Source organism: Hipposideros armiger, unplaced genomic scaffold (assembly GCF_001890085.2).
Source record: "Hipposideros armiger isolate ML-2016 unplaced genomic scaffold, ASM189008v1 scaffold_10, whole genome shotgun sequence".
NCBI classification, from domain to species: Eukaryota; Metazoa; Chordata; class Mammalia; order Chiroptera; family Hipposideridae; genus Hipposideros; species Hipposideros armiger.
The window spans coordinates 843341-863630 of NW_017731360.1; the positions used below are offsets into that span (position 1 = coordinate 843341).

The window sequence follows — 20290 nt, forward strand, 5'->3', positions numbered from 1 at the left end:
GAGCAACTTCTCTAAGTGCCTCTTCTTATAAAGGCACTAATCTCATCATGAGGGCCTCACCCTCATGACATCATTTAAATTGAATTACCTCCCAAAGGCCTCATCTCTAAATATCATTTTTTGGGGATGATGTGGTGTGGGGGAGGGTTTCAACATGAATTTTGTGGGGATGTAATTTAGTCTGTAGCAGACTCTAAGTCTTTGTTCCAAAGACAGCTCACTTGTAAGAGAACTCATCCTCTCCTCTGTTCTTTCTCTATACTGCTACCCTGGGTGGTCTTATCTAGCCACATGACTTTAAATATTATATATATTAGTCAGGGTTCCTGATTATAAGCAACAAAAAGGAACTCTGGCTGCTGTAAGCAGAAAGTAAATCTAATGAAGGTCTCCTGGGGTGCTGCCAAACTAGAAGGGAGCTGGGAAACCAGGCCTGGAGAAGAGGTGGGGGCTTGGCAGCAGGACCTGCAGTAAAGGTCAGGCCTCAGGGAGAGTCTCATCCTCACACAGGCTGGCCACCAACATGACTCTGACCTTTGAACTTGCCTTCCTTCTTTGAGGCACTTGATGGAGTGTCAAAACATCATGAATGAGGGTCTGATGGGCCCAACTTAAATTATAATGCCTGCTTCAGGAAGTGGGGGGAGAAGCTGCAAAGGCCTTTGGTGACCCCCTTGCCCAGCTGTCTGGTCAGAGCTGCAGTGGACAGGGAATTAGGCTCCCCCCACGCCTACAGGAGAATTCTATTAAATGGGAGATCTGGGTGCTTTTTGGGGAAGTGGTTGGTTGGATTTCAAGCCACAAAGCAATAAATATGCCCCGTGCCATTTGTCTGCAGAAGACTTCAGATTTATACTTTTAGCTCTGACTCTTCCCTGAACCCATCTTTTCCAATCGTCTACTTGACAGTGCCTCTAGAATGTCAAATGAGCACCTTGCACTTAACATATCCAAAATAAAACACTTGATTTTCTTCTTGCTCTTGCCCACATCAGTAGTACCTACCCTCCCCCGCCCCATCTAAGTAAATAGATCATGGATCATGCATCCGATTTCTCAGACCAGACAACAAGGAGTCAGTTCTGACCCCCCTTTCTTTCCCTTATTCCTGACATCTGTCCATTGGCAGGCTCTGTAGGCTCATTCCAAACTATAGCCCTGTATTTTCCATTTATCGTCATCTCCATTGTTACTACACATCCAAACTACCACCATATCCCACTGGACTTCCTCAGTAGCCTTCGAACTGGTCTTCTTTCTTCTCCTCTTGCTTCCCTATAATCCATTCTCTACACAGTGGCTTTCTAAAGCATGAATCATATCATGACCATCCCGAATTAGCAACCTTAGAGTCGTCTAAGAGTTTCCCTTTTCCCAGAAAATAATCTTCAAACTCTTTGTCTTGGCTTCAAGGGCCTTTGCCGATCTGGCCCTTTGCTGTTTCTCCAGCTTCTTCTCTTGCCACCTCTCCCCACCGACCCTCATATCTGTTGCCCTCCAACCATGCTGGTCTTCCCCCTCCCGTAACATCTGGCCTCTGCCTGGCTCAGGCCTCGAATCCTGCTATTATCTCTGTCGGAATGCTCTTCTCCCAGGTCTTGGCAGAGCTCCTTTTCATCATGTAGATCTAGAATCAAATGTTACCTCCTCCAAAACTCTTTCTCGGACCACCTAACCAAAAGCACGCCCCCTTCTGTACTGTCTATTGTTGCTGTTTTATTGCCTGCACAGCGCTTCTCATGGTCTGACATTATCTTGTTTATTTATGTTTACTGTGTCTCCTTTCTAATATAAACTCACCAAGAGCAGGTTCTTATCTGCTTGTTCACTGTTGTGTTCCCACTGCCTAGGATGGTATCTGGCCCATGGTGGGCACTCAATAGCTATTGGCTATTTGTGAATTAGGGTCACTAATGCTACTGGCCTGGAGTCCTGCAGGGCCAGGATGCCGCTTAGAGCCAAGCCTCCATGTGTGTGAGGGCAGGGGGATACGGCAGCAGCCCAGAGGCTGGAGCCCCAACCTCTGTCCAACCTGTACTCAATAGCCCCACCTGGGTGTTGTCCCCTCGGTGCTCCCAATGAACCGCCCTGTGGTCTTCACATTTGTCCAAGCCTGTAGACCAAGTGTGAATTTTAATTCTTTTGACATCCATATTCCCCACATCCAATCAATCATCAAGCCTTAAAAATCAATAAGAAAAAGACAAATAACCCAACAGAAAATCAGACCAAAGCTATAAATAGGCAGCTCACAGAAGAGAAACACAAATGGCTAGAAACATATGAAAAGATGCTCACCCTCACGAGAAAGAGGGAAATACACAGTGAAATAAGCCTATGTCCCCTTAAGACTGATAGAAAGTTATAAATATGGATAAAATATCTCATGTTGGGAAAGGGGGAGGGAATGAGTAGTCTCATGCACAATTGGTGGCAATGTGAATTGGCTGAGCCTCTTTAGGGAGCCACTTGGCAGCATCCATCAAAGAGTAAAATGCAAGTACCTTGCAACCCACCCATGCCCCTGTAGTTACCTATCCCGGAGAAACACTCACATGAGTAATCAGAGAGCAAGGATGACCTTGCAACATGGTTTATACAAGCGAAAACTTAGGAACAACCTACGTGCTCACTAACAGGGGGGACAGTTAAATAAGCGGGGTACTTCCTTCTTACAGTTCAGGGCAGTGAGCCAGGGGTGCAGTGGTTCAAAAGAGCAGGGGGCCTCCTTAGTGTTGATCTGAAAATACCTCTAAGAAACGCAAGACACATTGTTAGCAATATCAGAAGTTGCAGAACAATATTGACAATATGATCTTGTTTATGTCAAAACCATACAATGTATATTTATAATAACAGCTAATGTTTATTTATTAAATAATAATAATAATATCTAAGATTTACACAGTGCTTACTCTGTCCCAGGTACTTTTCTAAGTGACTGAGGAGCACTAACTCATTTAATCCTCATAATAACTTATTAGGTAGATACAATTATGATCATCAGCCTTATTGATAGATGAGGAAATTGAGACACAGAGAAGTTTATAGTTCACCCAAGGCTGCACAGCTAATAGGTAGTAGAGCTGGGATTCAAAACCAGATTGATCGCATCTTTTAAGTACCGCACAAGAGTAATAGTTAAGGCAGTGTGCTAAGCAGTTGGTATGCTTTTATTAGTATTATCCTACTTGTACAGATAAGGAAATTTAGCTACCAAGAGGTAAAAAAAAATCATCCAAGTCCCCCAGTTTGTAAGTAAGGGAGCCAGATTTGAACCCAGGTAGCTTATGTCAGCACCTGTGCCCTTAACTCTCAATATTATAGAGATTGACGGCAAAGGTCTCACACCAAGCAATTGAGAAGAACACAAGAGATTGTCTCCTTTTTCTCCATCCCACTCTCACTCCTGGTAGGAGCCTGGCCAGGCAGAACAACCATTTGCCACCTCAGCCTGGCAGAAGTGGGGTTGTGGCTAAGACCAGAGGTTGGGGTCAGAGTGGTCCTGGTTGGTCCTAGAAGGACCATCTGCTGGTGGCCCTCCACAGTGGGAAGGTGTCATCTGTGTGACTGGAGCATTGGAGGACCAGTCAGGTTGTGCAGGTGGCAGCGTACCTCACAGAAATGCTGTGTGAGCCCAGGTCGCGGGTAGCCTGGTCCCAGGTGCCAAGGTCCTGAGCAGTCCTTGTGCTCTACACATTCTTTAAGCTCAGCGGTTCCAGGGCATGAATACGACTGCCTCGTGAGGTTGCAGAGGGATCTCCAGGGAGACCAGTAAAAGCCACCATGCTTCCTGCTCAGTAGAAGTCTGGGACAAGAAGCCACAGCTTCTGACCTTGCCTCATGAGGATGTCTATAGGGCAGGAAGGATTTTTCTGTGGAAGTTTGTACAAATAAGCTAGATTCACTTCTACAATAGAAACACTAAGTGACCCTCCAAGCCCCTAGAAGGAGGCAGAGGAGTGAGTCACACTCCTACCTGTGGGCTACTAAAAGTCTGGTGTCTGAGCCTAGGAAGACCCAGCTGGGGACCAGTGAAAAGTGTGTGAAGGTATCGGGTGGAAGCCAAGGCGCCTGATGGCTTAATACAAGGGCTCTGCAGCCAGACAGCCTGGGACTGAACCCTGGTGCTGCCGCTACCTGGAAAGTGTAATGCTGGGAAAGCTCCTTTATCTGCTGAGCCTCAGTTTCCTCATCGGTGACAAGGACAAACCATAGTAACGTCTCATCGGGTTGATGTGTAGATTAAGACATGGGATCATGAATGTGAGACACTCAGGTAGGTGAGCAGGCGCTTGATGAAGGTTAGTAATTATTTCCTTATTTTAAAAAGTCATGATCTCTTTTCTAGTGGATTTCACGTTTTGCTTTCCCTTCGTGGTCCTTTGCAGTCTGGCTTTTGAGTCCTCCATTTTCCTAAAACCTGCTAATGGCCAAGTCCAATGAAAGCGCTTCTGTTTTCATCTCTCCTTCTCATCTCTGCTGCCTCGGACACCACACCGGAACTGCTCGCTTCACCTAGGAAACCCCCACGGTGGCTGCGACTCTGCAGTCCCTGGCTTTTCTTCCAGCCTTCCTGGCTGTGCTTCACGTTTCCCTCACGGGCTGCTCATCTCTCTTAGGGCTCTATCCTCCTTCCACGGCTCTCCGCACCCCACTCTCACTCTTCTAGCCCACCGTTGACAGCATACTCTCCATCCTTGGACCATTTCTGAAGGCTCCTCTGAACTCTAGACCTGAATGGCTGGCCATCTTGGGTGGCCTGCAGGACACATCCGATAGGGGACCCCAGCTCTCTGCCCTCAGTGTTGATGAATGGAGGCATCATTGGGTGGCAGCTCGAGCTGGCTACCACAGAGCCCCCCTGGACACCTTCTGTCCCTTCAGCTCACACAACCCCATATATTGCCAAGTTCTGTCAGTCTAGCCCTGTGGTAGGTTGAAAAATGGCCCCAAAAGATATTTGTGTCGTAATTCCTGGAACCTGTTACTATTACCGTATATGGCAAACAGGACTTTGCAGGTATGATTGATTTAAGGATCTTGAAATGGGGAGATTATCCTGGATTATCTGAGTGAGCTCTTAATATAGTCACAAGCATCCTTATAAAAGGGAGGCAGAAGGAGATTAGACTATAGAAAAGGAAGGAGAAGATGTGATCATCAAAACAAGAGGTTGGAATGATTGGAGGAAGGGGTCCTGACATGAGGAATGCAAGCAACCTCCAGAAGCCAGAAAAGGCAAGGACGTGGGATCTCCCCTGGAGCCTCAAGCAGGAACTGTTCCTGCCTCTAGCCCACTGAAACTGACTGCAGACTTCGGGCCTCCAGGACTTTGAGGAAACAACTTTTTGTTCTTTTAAGCCATCGAAATTTGTGTTAATTTGTTACAGCAGTCACAGGAAATTAATACAACCCCTCTTCTAGATATTTCTTCAGTTTGTCCCCTTTCCCCGCATCCTTGCTTCCCCTTATCATCTCTTGTCTGCATCTCTTCCTAAATCTTTCTGCATCCTCTAATGACTTTGATATCACATATCAATGGCCGCCCATCAACTTAGAACTGGCCCAAGCCCCCTGTCATTCAAGGTCCATTCTCACCAGCTTCCTGCCTGTGGCTCTGGCTTCATCTTCTGCCTTTTCCAGCCTCACCTCTAAGCTTCAAGGCAGCCATTTTGAACCTGGGGTCCATGTACTGACCAGGTCTTTATGGCGAGGCTTCAGAAGGTCTGTGAACCTCCTGAAATTCAGGGTAAAACTTGTGGTGCACACGTGTGCTCATGTGTGTTCCTGCAGACATGATCCACAGGTGGTCCTAAGCAGGCTCCTGTGCCCCCAAGCAGATTACACACCAATGACAGCATCTAATTCTGTGAATCCATCACAGTATTTCAGCCCAGCCCACCTTTACTCTGCCGGAATGCCTTTCCTTCATAATTTGCTCATTTCATTCATGTTTCCGCTTTGTGGCATCTCCTCAGAGAGGACCCTGGTGGAGGGAGTACATAGGAGGCACTTCCCTTCCCCCGGCCCAGGAACACAAATGAGAACCCCAAGGGAGGGACTTGGGGCCTAGAGTTCAAGGCATTTTCCCAAAGGACAACGTTTTCCTTCCTAAGAGAAACCCTGGTGGCAGTCGTTAGATAATAATTTCCACCTCATTACCTAAAACACAAACCCGGAAGAAATAAATGTTATAATGCTGGTTTTAGAGCTATGCTTTGGAAGCGAAGAGAATTGAGTGATTAATTCCAACCTGGAGGATTATAGCAACTCCATAGAAGAAATGTCACTGGAGCCGTTTCTCACTGAAGGATGGGAAGGACTTGGATAAGGGGAAAGAAAGAAGGAAATGGGAGAAAGTGAGGCATGGGGTCGGGAGAGGACTTGGAATGGGGTCAGTGAGTTGTTCTGTGCTGATTGAACCTTTGGGTTTTTGGAGGGAGCTGTGGCCAAAGGGATCAATTTGAGGCCTCATCCTGCAAGGTCCTGCTGATGTGCTAAGGAGAATGGACTCTACTGTGCAGGCAGTGGCATGCCATCAAAGGCCTTTGAACAGGAGACTGATAACCAGCTCTGCATCTTGTTTGTTTTTGTATTCTCAGCACTAAACGAAGTGCGTGGCACATAATAGGTGCTCAAAAGATGCTTTTTGCACGAAGGAATGAATGTATGTTAGAAGGATGTCTCGGGGAGAATGAGTTGAGTTGGGAAGAGGCTGAAAAAGTGGGGAGCTGTGAGGTACTTTTTTCAACAGTTCAGGTTGGAATGACAAGGCTGATCCAGGATGGGGCCAGGAGCTGGAGAGCAAGGAGCATTCAGAGTTATTTAAGAGGAAGGGCTGACAGGGCTTAATGCTCATGAGATGGGGGAGGGGCAGAATAAGAATGAGGGGAGATTTGGGGAAGACAGGTTTGTGAACTCTGAGGGGGTGGATGGTGGCATCATTCACCAAGGGGGGACCCCAGGGAAAGAAGCAGGCTTGGGATGGAGGACAGAGAAGTGAGACTGTCAGGAAGCTGTTTTTCTGAGATCTCTCCGGTGCCAGGTTCAGGGGGTGGGGGTGGAGGAGTGGTAGGGAGGTGTGGTGTTGGGGGCGGGTGTCCATGTATGTTTTATAAATGATCCAGGTTATGTGCCTCCCACGTCCACTTCTGTCTCTCCCCAGAGAGAAAAGTCTGAGCAATGCTTTCCCCAAGGGCAGGAACCTCATTTGTTCTGTCTCAGAACAAACCACCACTGAAACCCAGCTCGAAGTAGCCATTTTTCATCCCTGTCCTCAGCCACCAGCTCCTCCCAGGAGCCCTCACCCTGTTATCTCTCAGCTTGGCATGGCCATCAGTTTGGACCGGGACAAGGCACTGTACCTCAGGGAGATTTCCCTGATATGCTATCAGCAATGGGCTTTCACTTAGTCACAGTGTTTCTAAATGTCCATGAGAGGACTGGGCTAGCCAGATGGAATAATTCTTTGGAGATCCTGGAGGTGCTTCTAGATCATAGTTAAACTATGGGGTTCCCCTAATTCCTTATTCTGAAGATGCCCCAAGAGCCCTGGAGGAGTCGATGCATAGGAAATCAATATTATGGCCATTTTGGGGCACAGACAAGACATCCTGGGGGCTGAGTCTCAAATAATTTCCCTGCAGCAAGCCTGGGTAGGAACTAATGCTTTGTTTCTATATCCATCCGTCCACCCATCCATCTATCTTCCCTTTCATTTCACAAACAGTCATGACAGGCCCATGCTAGGTACTAGGAATATAAACATAAGCAAAATAGACTTGTGTATTTTGTTGCTTGGGCAGACAAGTAAACAGTCATTTACAAAAAATATTGAGTGCTGAAAGTTCAAATGTGAATGAAGAGGTAGCTAGGTGAAAAACAGTCAAGGGTAAAGTGTGTCCCAGAAAGGAGGTGTAGCAGGTCCAAAGGCCTTGGATGGGGGAGCCAGTGTAGGGCACGATGAGTTCAGGAATTCAAGTAGTCCATATGGCTAGAGGGTAGTGTGCGTGTGCATGGGCGTATATGGGTGCATGCATATGCATGCCCATGCACACATGACTGTGTGCTCATGTGTGCATACATACACAAACACGTATACATGCACACATACATGCACATGTGTACATGCACATCCATGTGTGTGAGCACTCATGCTTTCCCAACAGAAGAGAGTGATGTTGCTAAATGGAAAATTTCCAGGCCAGTGGCCGATATCTCAGTCATGCATTTCTTTCTTTGCCCAAATGTAGAACAAGCTCCCGCTTGGCTCTAAGCGTGGCTCCTGTGCATCAAGGTTAATTGTTTTGTTTTGTTTTGTTTTTTCAAATTGGGGAATTGGGGGAGGGGGACAGACAAGTTGCTGTCCTTTTGTTCTTCAGTCTAGTTGTGGAGGCTGTCGCTTCACTGGCCCATATTGGTATTATCACTGTGCTCTTCCCGGGTGAGGCAGTTGCTCGCCGTCCATTGGACGGCCACTCACGGTGGCTCATGGCAGCTCATGAAAGCTCACACCAGCTGCCAGCCAGCCACACTGCAGCCTACGCCGTCGCTGGCAACTCATGGAAGCCCAGCTCCAGGTCGAGCTGTTGTTCACCATCTTAGCTGTAGAGGGCGCAGCATCACTGGCCCTCATGTGGGATCTGAACCGGGGCCCTGCTGCTCAGAGCTGGCATTCCAAGCCAACTCTTAACCAACGCGCCACTTGGCCGGCCGAAGGTTAATTGTTTGTGTTGAACATTTCATCTGGAAGACTGGCATCTTATCAAGGGGCAAGAGTGGGGGTTATGCTGCTCAGTTCCCCTATGCCCAGCCCAGTGGGCCATCAGTCCTGAGAGTCAGAGGCTTGGGATCCACCCCAATGCTATGCCCACTCCCCTGAGAGCCGTAGGTTTCTGCCCTTACTCAGCCTTTCCTGGAGCCTCTTCTGGGAGCTCGCTTTATGCCAGGCCCGTGGGAGGCCATTGCATTGCTTCCTTTGAAGAAGCAGGGGAAGAGACATGTAAACAATTATGTACGATATGGTATAACAAATGCCATAGTGAAGCAATGCTAAGGAGCAGTGCTGGGAGGCCCAAGGACAATATCAACAATGATAATATCTAATATTTACTGAACACTTATTTGCAATAAGTACAGGGTGAGAGTGGGGAATATAACAGTAACATTAGTTAATATTTATTGAGCATTTACCAAGTAGTGGGCACTGGGTTTAAGCTATTTACATGCATCATTTTATCTGACCCTTGGACACAATTCCATGAGGTATCTGTGGTGGGCAGAATCATGGCCCCCAAAGATGTCCACATTTTAACCCCCCGGAACCTGCGACTATGCTACCTTACATGGCAAAAGGAACTTTATAGGTGTGATTAAATTAAAGATCTTGAGATGGGGAGATTATCCCAGATTGCCTGGGTGGGCTCAATGTAATCACAAGAGTCCTTATAAGTGACAGAGAGAAGCAGGAGGGTCAGAGTCAGAGAGATTCCATGTGAGGAAGACAGAGCCGGCCATCGCTGACTGAAAGGTAGGGATGCTCTACACTTCTCTTTACACTTGGGACAGTAGAGCATATGTAGGGCTGGCAAATAGTTTCATAGTTTTCACAGTCAAGGAGTCTGTAGTGATTGCTTGGAACCCTGTGTTGAGAAAGATTGGGAGGCTATGTTGGGAGGAAAGACGTGGTCCTCCATTAGCAATTTCTGCCATGGATGGGGGAAGGGAGAATGGGGCACATTAGCTAGCTGTTTGCCACCCCAACTCTGGTCCCCCCATCTTACACAGATGAGGGAAATGAGACCCAAGGAAGGAAACTGACTTCTCATGGCTTCACCTGCCCTTCCAACAGCAGCCTGTCACTCACTCATGGTGGCCAAATACTCACTCCCATCAGGAATGCTGGTTTAGGAACGGGTATCTCTGCACCATCAGGTTCTTTTAAGTCTTGGATTCTAATAGTCACTTGAGCTGGCTAAGGGCCATATAATCTTTGTCCCAAGAGTTTTATAATTTCCTAACTGTCAGAGCTTCTTGAATTCAGGCCAGTCTGCTGTGAGGTAGTGAGCTTCCATCAGCTCTGGAACCCTGGAGGGTCTGATGTTTTGCTCCCCCTCAACACTAAGCTGGGACTTGGAAGAGGGGGTGCCCTGGTAATTAATGGTATTTGGGGCTGCCCCCTTCCAGGGCTCTGAGTGGAGCAGATTCAGTGAGAAGTGCAAGTTAAAGTGTGGCAGGAAGACTACTAATGGTAATCAAAGGGCTGGCATGACGGCAGCCTGAAAACCATGGAGGGTTGTACTAGCAGATGATGTTATGAAGGACATTTGAAACGAGATCATGGAGGGTCTTGAATGCCACGTCAAGGAATTTGAACTTTAACTCCCGTGACCAGTACCTGTGAAGTAACATTAATCAACAGCTCCATCCCTTCAGGTCACTGCCAAGTGGCTCATTTACCTGGCTAAGTGGTACAATTTGAAGATGGCAGATAGCTGGGGAATGTCCTGAAAAGAATGTGCCTGTTTTGATGGACACTTGAAATGATGCTCAGGCTTTAGAATGATTCACTTCAAGGACTCTTGGCTTTTTGTATGTCTCAACTCTCAATTGCAACACTACACTAATGTGGTTTTTTGCATTGAATTAAAATTAATCTAATACTTGACAACTCTGGCTGGATGCCTGCCAAATATGGAGACTGGAGATGCTTCCTGTAAATTCTGCCACAGAGGATTCTCACGATTCAGGGAACATCTCATTTATCTCACTGCTATGCACTCCTGACCTTAATTCTCCAGAGATTCCTTCCGAAAGATCCTCTTGCATAAACGTGAGCATGTTCCAAGGCAGTTACTTTTCAAATCTGTATAATCTCTGGGGACCAGGATCATCTGAGGTGCAGGGAAAGGGTCATTTAGATGAACCAATTCTGCTCAAAGTCAGTCTTGGATTTTTTCCAGTAATAATCTCTTTCGTCATTAATGGCCTGCTGGGTGAATCTTATTATATCTCCTTAAAATAATTTAGATGCTAATATCTCCCAGTGACCATTATGTGGGGAACGCAGGGCTGGAAGGTGGTGGTGAGGACTGAAAGCTGTCTTAATTCTTTGCTCCTTTTCACAGCTGGAGACCTTGGTCAAATGCACTTGGAAAAGCTGCCTTAGCAACCAGAATTTTCATGCCTTTGCCCTCAAAATGCCTTTGGTTGGTCTTCCAAAAGTTCTACTTTCTGAGATGAAGAGCCAGGATCCCAGGTGAGCAACCCAAGGGGATTCTGGGTGAATATTCCAAGAGAATTCTGGGTATACAATGGAAGGGCATTTGTATTTTTGATCAGATGTAAGTTTGAGGGTGGGCTGGGGAGGCATGAAGAAAGAGGAAGGATTTGGCAGTCAGGAGGTTTGACTTCCAGTTCTAGGTTTGTTACAACCAGCTGAATTCATTCATTCTGTTGTTTATTCATTCATTTATTCAGCAGCTATTGATGCCTACTCTGTGTCTGGTCCTGTGCTGGTTCTGAGAAAACAGAGACAAACAAGTCATCATGCCGTCTTCAAGGACTTCATAGCTTGTGTGTACCTTTCTCCTTCCCAGGCCTCAGTTTCCTTATCTGTATGGGGAGAGGTTGGAGTAGAAGTTCTCGGAGGGCTCTTCCAGGGTCAGTGTTCTGAGACCATAAGAGCGTAGATATCTAGCACCTTTTCTTTGCTCTCATGCACTAAACTCCATCCACACACTGGGCTGCTGGCTTGCATCAGCAGCTTGCTCGTCACAAGCTCAGGGTCAGTTGGAGCAATATTTATGTGACCCGGTGGTCTATGGGCCAATCAATGCCTATTTGTTCAGAGCCGTGTGGGAAAGCCGAGAAGGGAACAAACAACTTTGCTTAGAGATGGTGACTGTGAAGCTGGACGATCCCCAGGCTTCATGGGTCCCAACCTTCTAGAATTCCTAGAAAGTCCTAGCTCAATTCCAGCTGACCCTTAAATTCCTTTCGCTGGACAAAGGATTGTGTGGCTCTTTTCTAATTCCTGGGAACTTGGTTTTGGATTCAACCCTGGAGAGTAGGCTGAATCTGCACTGAGGGTCTCAATTTTGAGCGTCAGGGAATATGCCACCACCTACAATCAAAGTGACAATGCTGTTGACATTTTAACGGAAATATTTCTTGCTGGATGCTAGAGAGTACGCCAATGTTGTTTTCTTAGAACAGGAGGAAGTGTGATGTGTGAGTATAAAGCTTGATTGTGTAGCATATGGGTCCCACCAGTCAGAGGGGGGAGGGGTCAAGACAGCATCTGAATAATGTCCTAAGGATGCTATGTCCCCGGCTCTGTCTCAGCCTATCTGTGGGGACTCCCAACTCTAACTAATTCACCCCAATGTATCCTGGGAGTTCCTGCCTGTCTTGGTTTGGGTTTCCCCAGAAGCAGATTCTGAGACCATGTTTCCCTGAAAATAAGAGCTAACTGGAAAATAAGCCCTAGCATGATTTTCAGGGTGCTCGTAATATAAGCCCTAACCCCAAATAAGCCCCAGTTAAGATCGTCAGCCAGACGTGACTGTATTTGAATAAATGTAGATTTTTGTACATGAATAAATGAATGAAATGCATCTTTTGGAGCAAAAATTAATGTAAGACCTGGTCTTATTTTTGGGGAAACACGGGATGAGGTGTATTGGTGAAAATTCAATCAGAGAGAGACAACTGCCACCAGGAAGCAACAAAACCACCATGTACATCTCCTAGAGGGGTTTTGCTGGAACCCTGACTGATAACACTTTGTCTCTGATTTCTCTTCTGGGAGAACACATATCCACATTTAAGGGAATTGTTACAAGGATTGGACTTTACACATCGTGGGAGTCTCTGGAAGGCTGTGGTGACAGTGCCTGGTATTGGAGGCTGAAGTCCATGGGGCAGGCAGTCAGGAAGGAAAGATGGATGGAAAGTGAGGGAGAGCAAGGATAAGCTGGGACCCCATGAGAACTGTCTGAAATTGGGGTCTATTTTTGTGGCCTTTGATGGTATGGGGTGTCCACCTTTGTCACAGAGCTAAACACATATGCTTGAGTTGGTGGTCAGAGAAGTCTAAGGAGGGTCCAGGGAAGTGGAGCAGGTGTGGTCCTCAAGCCAACAGGCCAAGTCAGCCGCTCAGGCACCGTGTGTGTGAGCTCCGGAACGGCTGCTGCTTCCCTCGGCCCTCCAAATCTCCCACGAGAATTTCTTTGTGCCCAACCTTAACCGGAAACATATGAGAAATGCAATTCTGGGAAATGGAGTTTAACCTAGGTTGGCTGACCCGTTACAAAGGCACGAAACAAAGATTCAAGTCCCAGTAGTTTATTTGGGAACTGATCCCAGAAAATATCAGTGGGGGATTGACGAAGTGGAACAGGGAAGCAAAGAAGCCAGTGAAGGGAGAGTGTCACCAGTTCCACTGAGGTCACCTGGAGCTTGATCCCCTGGGAACTCTGGGACATTCTGAACACATCTCAGAGTTCTCTCGCCCAAGGGCTGAGGAACCTGGGGGATTGTCTCTGTCACTGGTTGGGTTGCTTCCAAAGAGAAAGCTTTCAGGCAGAAAGTCACAGGTGTTCATGATATGTAGCCTTTGGGGGCAGCGAGGATGCTGGGGCTACAGCTGAAAGGATTCTTTCTACACTGGGGCCTCACTTACATGTTCTCAGCTACCACATGTGCCACCATTTTCTTGAGCTGTTACTTGGGCTACAGTGGTGGCAGCTCCTTCTGTTTCCTTGGTCTTGTACTTCATATCCACTGCTGCTGCTTTACTATGTGGTCCTCAAAGTAGGTTCTCTCAGGCCTCTCAGAGATGTAGGGGAAAAGTTTATGATGTATTAATTTGTCCTTGTCTAGCTCGCTCCTGGATGTAGAGAGAGTGGGAGCTGGGCCAGGAGACGTCTGCTGGATGAAACTGTTGTTTTCAGGACTAAACCTCTTTTCTGACCAAGACTGACTGCCTGTGGGCTCAGGGTGCGCTCTGCTAGGCAGATCCGGGCTCCCCTCCACCCAGGCCCAACAGGACCACAACTCAGCCTGACTTTGGGGCCTCAGAGCCTCCTGAGAATGTCACCATATCAGAGCTGGAAGGGGCCTGCCAGTCAACCCGCCCAACACCCTCATGTCACAGATGGAGAAGTGGAGGCCCAGAAAGGAGATGGATTTTCCTGGGGTCACACAATCATTTTGGGGTCCCACGTTGTTAGAATCCAAGGTCAGTCGATGTCCCATTATGCTGTGCTGTGTACAGTGTCCGGTGGCTTTCCATCAATATGGGCCTTATCACACGTGGTTTTGGAAATCTCTTTTGTGGCTGACTTTGAACCTGTTTCAAATCTTTGTGTTACAGCCAGACCTTTCTTTTTCTCTCATGGACAGGTTCATAGATATGCCCTTAGGGACAGTCCCTCCAAATGGGAAGATTATGTACTTTAGGCTTAGATACCCCGAGTTCATATTCCGGCTTGCCCACTATGTAACTTTGGGAAAATTACTTCACTTTATGTGCCCCATTTCCTCACTTGAAAAAAAGAGGATAATGAAACACACCTGTCAGGGTTGTTGTACAGATTAAATGTGCTAATAATGCACATAGAACACTTAGTGCAGTCTCTCAGACATTGTAACTGTTCAGTAAGTAGTGATGATGATGATGATAGTTACTGCTGTTGTTAATGTTAAGGCCATTTGCCTCCACTGTAGGGGCAGCTGATCACACTGCCTGTGTAAGTCTGTTTAATTCAGAGGTTCATGTTTAGGACGCCCATTGTTGCTGCACATCTAAGCCCCCCTTCCAACCCCACCAGTATTAATAATAAAATTGATACATTGATCTCTACCTGTCTTACTCTGTTGTATTCTCCTCAGTTAGTTCAGAGCCTAAGTGGGGAAAACAGGGATATTTATTGAGTCTGTTCAAACCCCAGTAATGGGTTTGTCCATACAAAAATGTATTCGTATGCACATTTTTTTTTAAAATTCAGAGAATAAAAAGAAGAAAAAAAATTACCCATAGTTGTGTCACCCAGGAATAACCTTCTTAAGCTTTTTCTATGCGGGTATATATTTTTAAAATTGTATTATATTGTATGTTTTCTATGTACTTTTCCCTGAAAGATGGAATGAATTCCTTTACACATTTTTTTGCAGCATGACTTTTAATGGCTGAATGTTATTCACTTGTATGAGTAGCCTATGATTTATTGAACCAGTCTGCTATAGGTGATGTGCCAGATACTTTGTTTGCCCTCAGATCTACTTTTCACCCTCTGTACCCTTTCTCGACTTCCATGGGCCCATCGACAGGCTCCTATGCCCTTGAGCACTGTGGGCTCCCAGTGTGGCAGTGGGCAGAGCAGGATGTGTGTGCCCTGCCAGCTGGCAGACCCTGAAGAAAAGAGAGGGACAGAGTGGGCCACACAAGGCAGTTTCCCTCCTAAACTCACCTGCTAAGGTGGGGTGGGTCTGGCAAAAAACCAGGAGTGTTTAGACAAACTTCCTCCTTTAGAACCAAAGACAGTAGGGAAGAAAAAAAAAATGCTATGTAAAAAAAAGTCAAAATACTGTCACACGCTTATCTTGTTTAATCCACGTGGCTAACCTGTGAGGGAGATAATGTTATAGATTCCTACTTTACAGGCCAAGTGAACCAATTTTAAAGGTAAAGCTCAGAGAAGTTAAGTAATTTGCCCAACGTCACACAGCTAGTGGGTCATAATGCCTGGCCCAGAAGCCATGGCTCCTGGACTCCCAAGTTCCCTTTCTCTGCATGGATTAGGAAGGTTTTAAATATTTAAGTAAGGTTGCCAGAGTGTGGTGGGCCAGGCCCTTGGCAATTCTAATGTCAGGCTGCTTGAGAACCCCAGGTGAGAAGGAAAACTAATGGTAGTGAAGAGAACTTCAACTCTTCCTCAGGATCTGTGAGGGGTCTCATCGGAGCCTCATTGGAGCCACTGCCCTCATTGCAAGCCCCAAACTTACCTTTCCCAGTTTCCCCATATGTGCCCATGCTCTGACATCCTCTGTGCCTTTGTACATGCTGTTCCCTCTTCCCAGAATGCTTTCTCTACCTATCATCCTTTGTGGAAATTTTCTGTCCTTAAAGAACCAATTGAAATGCTCTCTTCTTCCACAAAGCCTATCTTGACCCCTACAACTGAATGTGCCTTCTCCTTCCTCTAAATCTCTTTCATTTCTATGGGGAACTGGACCATGAACCCCCCACGGAAGCCTCCAGCAGAGTTCTTCCCCCCACCTGGCTTCAAAAGCAGCTTGTCCTTAGTGGGTGTGAAGCTGTTTGTCAAATCACACAGAAGCAAGGGATTTTGCCTTTTGACATTGCCTTGTGCAGTCCAAGATACAGAGGCTCAGGCTCTGCTCTGAGTCTGTAGCAGCTCTTCTAGGGAGGCCCCTTCCCCGACCTACTCTGACCACACACACAAGGAGCCACTAGCTGCAGGCCTGGCACTGTGTATACACTTTGTGTGCAGCCTTCATGATGTTTTTCTCCCGACCTTCCTCATTGTCTCTCCCATGCCCCACCTCCCCATCCCTCCCAGGTATCAGCCAGCTATTGTTGTGTAACAAAGCACCCCAAAACCTAGTGGCTTAAAATGACAATTTATTATGTCTCATGATTCTGTGGGTTGACTGGGTTCACCTGAGTGGCTCTGTTCCCCACATTGTAACAGGTCATTCACGTGGCTGCATCGCAGTGTCCGAAGATGGCCGGTAGTCTAGCGCGAGCTTCTTTACATGGCGGTTGACTTCCAGAGGGAAAAGTAGAAACTACCAACTTAAAGCCCGCATTTCAAGGTCAAAGCAAATCACAGATCTACCCAGATTCAAGGAGACTGAGCAGCGGCTCCCCTGAGCACACCTCCCAGGTATGGAGGGAGGAAGGTACTTTCCTTTCTTGGGACCAAACAGTTTAAGGAGTGAAACCTTCATTTCCTCTCACTCTGTCCCACTGTCCCACTCATCTCTAACCTTCCTATCTTTCTGCCTTACAAACTTGACAAGTGAGGATTTGGCTTCTCTTCCCATGTTTGGGTTCTGAGTGTGGATTAAGCGCAAATGCTCTGGCATGGCGCCAGGCTCTTCACAAGCACCTTTGACCTCCCTGCCTCCTGCTCCCCTTCCCCTGGTACGACACTGTGTTCCAGCTCCACGGGACCCCCGAGGTGCCCTCCCCACTGCAGGCCTGTGCTCAGATTCTTCCTCCAGCTTCACCTCATGAACTTCTACACACTTTCAAGGCCCAACTCCAATACTGTCTCCTCTCAGAAGCCTTCCTTGACGCATGCAGGTGGCATGCAATGGTCCCTCTTTGCTCCCATAGTCAGTGCTTTAGGAAGTGACTGTGGAGCATTTTCTTTGGTTCATCTGCCTTCATCTCCACTAGGCTGGGAACTCCCTGAGAGCAAAAACGGTGACCATTCATGCCTATGTTCCCTGGGTGCAGGGGGTAGGTCCACAATGGGGGTTAGTTAGCACTAGTGGTGTAACCGACCAGCCTTTGGGTGTAAATGAGGCTCCCTTACTGTGTACACCTGGCTCTCCTGTGTCCAACAGCCCCTGCCTGCAGAACCAGGAGAACTCAGTCCCCATCATTTCCTAACCCCCAGGGGCCTCAGCAGATATCAGGGGTGTCACTCACTGCATTCCCATGAAGTCCTCTAGATTTGTTTAATCACAGTGCTGTGGCAGCCACTATTTCTGTCCCCACGCAGCACAGCGTGGCTCTGGGTGGGGCACTGCCTCCCCCATCTGGCTGGACCACCACAGCCCCTGGATCTCTGCTGCAGGGGGAGGGGGCTGCTCTGAGCTGTGCTTTCCCTCCTCTTCTTTGTAGAACGTTGTCACTACCCCCTTAGGACTGTCCCTGTCACTCTGCTGCAAAGCATGTGGGAATCGTTTCCTTTGTCGTGTTTTACTTTTGGAGAGGGGCCCTGAAGCAGGGGTGCTTGGGCCCCAAGGTGCTACAACGCTTTGGGTTTTATGCCTCCCGGCCTCTCTCTCTCCTGCAGTTGGCTAGGTGGGGCAGCCCGGAGAAGCCGCCACACAGAAGCACCATGCCTTCCTGGTCCTCAGGCCCTTGATGAGTCATACTCTTCCCAGGGTGGAGTCTCTCTCAGGACCCCACAGGCCCTGCTTGGGATTTGACTTCTGTGGGTTCCAGACTCCTGGGCATGTTTGCATACCACCTGTATGTAGCTATGCCCCAGGGGATGACATTTTTTGAGCTCTTTTTTCCAGAAGTCTCCTTAGCTGCAATGATCAAAATGTGTGTATGCACCTGCATGTGTGTAGGATCACACACCCAGGCTCTGCTTAGAATTTGCTGGAACATCCTGTTACTATTGAGTGAATGAACACATTGGTCCCTGTCCTGGCTTGTCAGGGATGCTGAGTGAGCGGCTAGTGTAAGAGCCTGGGGACTAGGAGTGGGTGAATGGGTTCTGGACCCAATTCCAAAGTGTGTGTGTGTGTGTGTGTGTGTGTGTGTGTGTGTGAATTCCCCATACCACCAGGCAATTCCCAGATACCAGCAGGGGTGTTGGAGAGTCGAACTCAATTCTGACACTATCTACAAGGAGATAGCATCAGATTCTATAGGTAAAGGTCTCAGCCCCACAAGACTGCCCCCTACTTCAGACACCAGTCTCAAGCCCAGGTTGTTACCTGCGATTCTGACTGGCTACACACTGGAGGTTCCAATGACCCCCTTCAAATCAGGATGCCAACTGCAAGTCCAGATTGTTACCTGTACTTCTGATCAACTGGCCTAAGTCAGAGGTTCCCACGACTCCCTCCTTGGGTTCCATTAATTTGCCAGAGCTGCTCACAGGACTCAAGAAAACCTATTTACTCCCTGGATTACCTATTTATTACGAAGGATATTAAAGGATACAAGTCACCAGCCAGATGAAGAGATACAAAGGGTGAGGACCTGAACAAAGGGAGTTTCTGTCCTCACGGAGCTTGGGGCCTGGCAAGGTGGCACATGCAAGCATTCTGGTTTTCCTATGTGGAAACTCTCCCAAAAGGGCTAACGAGCTGTCCTTTTTGGGTTTTATGGAGGCTTCATTATATAGTCAAGATTGACTAAGTCATTGCCCATTGGGAATTGCGTCAACCTCCAGCTATCAGTGGGTGAGATTTAGAGTTTCAACCTTCTAATCATGTGGTTAGCTCCATTGGCGACCAGACCCCAACCTTAGGTGTTTTCCAGAAGTCACCCTATTAACATAACAAAAACACCTTTATAATGCTCAATACTTAGGACATTCCGAAGGTTTTAGGAGTTGTGAGCCAGAAATAGGATGAAGACCAAATATATATTTCTTATTTTAAATCAGACTCATGGGGGGTGGGTGATGAAGGGGATGTTACTGGTTTTGACACCTTTAAAACAGGCTCTGTTTATATCCCTTCTGGCTCTTACGAACTGGCTCAACGTAAGCCAATTGCATAACCTCTTTGAGCCTTGATTTCCACTTGTGTAAAACCAACGAGAAAAAAGTATGGTGTGTGCAGTCTCTGTGCGTGGTGTGTGATACTGGGCTTACTCTCTAGGGCTGTGGCAGGGAGAAAGTGAGATACTGTAGGGCAGAGGTTTCCCAGTGAAACACAAGCCTTGCATGGAAAGGTCTGGCTTTGGGGCAAAGTCAGGAGTGTGGAGCCAGGAAGAGAGAGGCTGACATTGGAGCAAGAGGGGAAAGGAGAGGCATGGGAGGACGGCACGGAATTGTCTTAGGGATCTGTCCTTCAGCAGCTGAGTCCCACAGACCCTGAGTCCCAACCAAGGGAAGTGGAAGCAGAAATGGAAGCTGTTTCTCTAGGGGCGGGTGGGAGAGAGAGCAAGGAAGTCCCAGGCTGTTCCTTGGCACCTCCATCTCTGTCCTGATGGCACCTGTGTCTCCCGAGGCAGCCTGAGAAGGGCTCTGCCGGCTCCTACGTCCATGCCCCTCCCATTCCCTGGTCCTCAGCTGACCCTCTGGCTCTGCAAGCAGAGGGAACTGCGTTCTTGGCAATGAGTGGGGAAAGCAGTGCAGATTATTTTGGGGAGTTTGGTCTAACTCTGCTCATTGATCAAAAACAATTTTTCCTAATTTAGTCAGATGATTTCCTTAAGAACATTCGCATTTCTACAAATGAATACATTTGCATAATCTATTCCATTGTGACATTCCCCCGCCTCCCCACACCTGCCCCATCCTGCCCCATCAGCACCCACCCCTCTCCGCCTCCAGGAAGC

At 47.6% G+C, this 20290-nt stretch overlaps 1 long non-coding RNA gene across 1 annotated transcript in view; it reads left to right on the forward strand.

Annotated features, from left to right (window-relative positions):
* Positions 1-11512, forward strand: part of LOC109390917 (uncharacterized) — a 32602-nt gene extending 21090 nt beyond the window's left edge. Inside the window, exons 3-4 of the long non-coding RNA XR_002125678.1 lie at positions 11130-11260; positions 11482-11512. This is a non-coding gene — a long non-coding RNA (uncharacterized LOC109390917). The remainder of the gene's footprint in view (positions 1-11129; positions 11261-11481) is intronic.
* The last annotated feature ends 8778 nt before the right edge of the window (positions 11513-20290 follow it).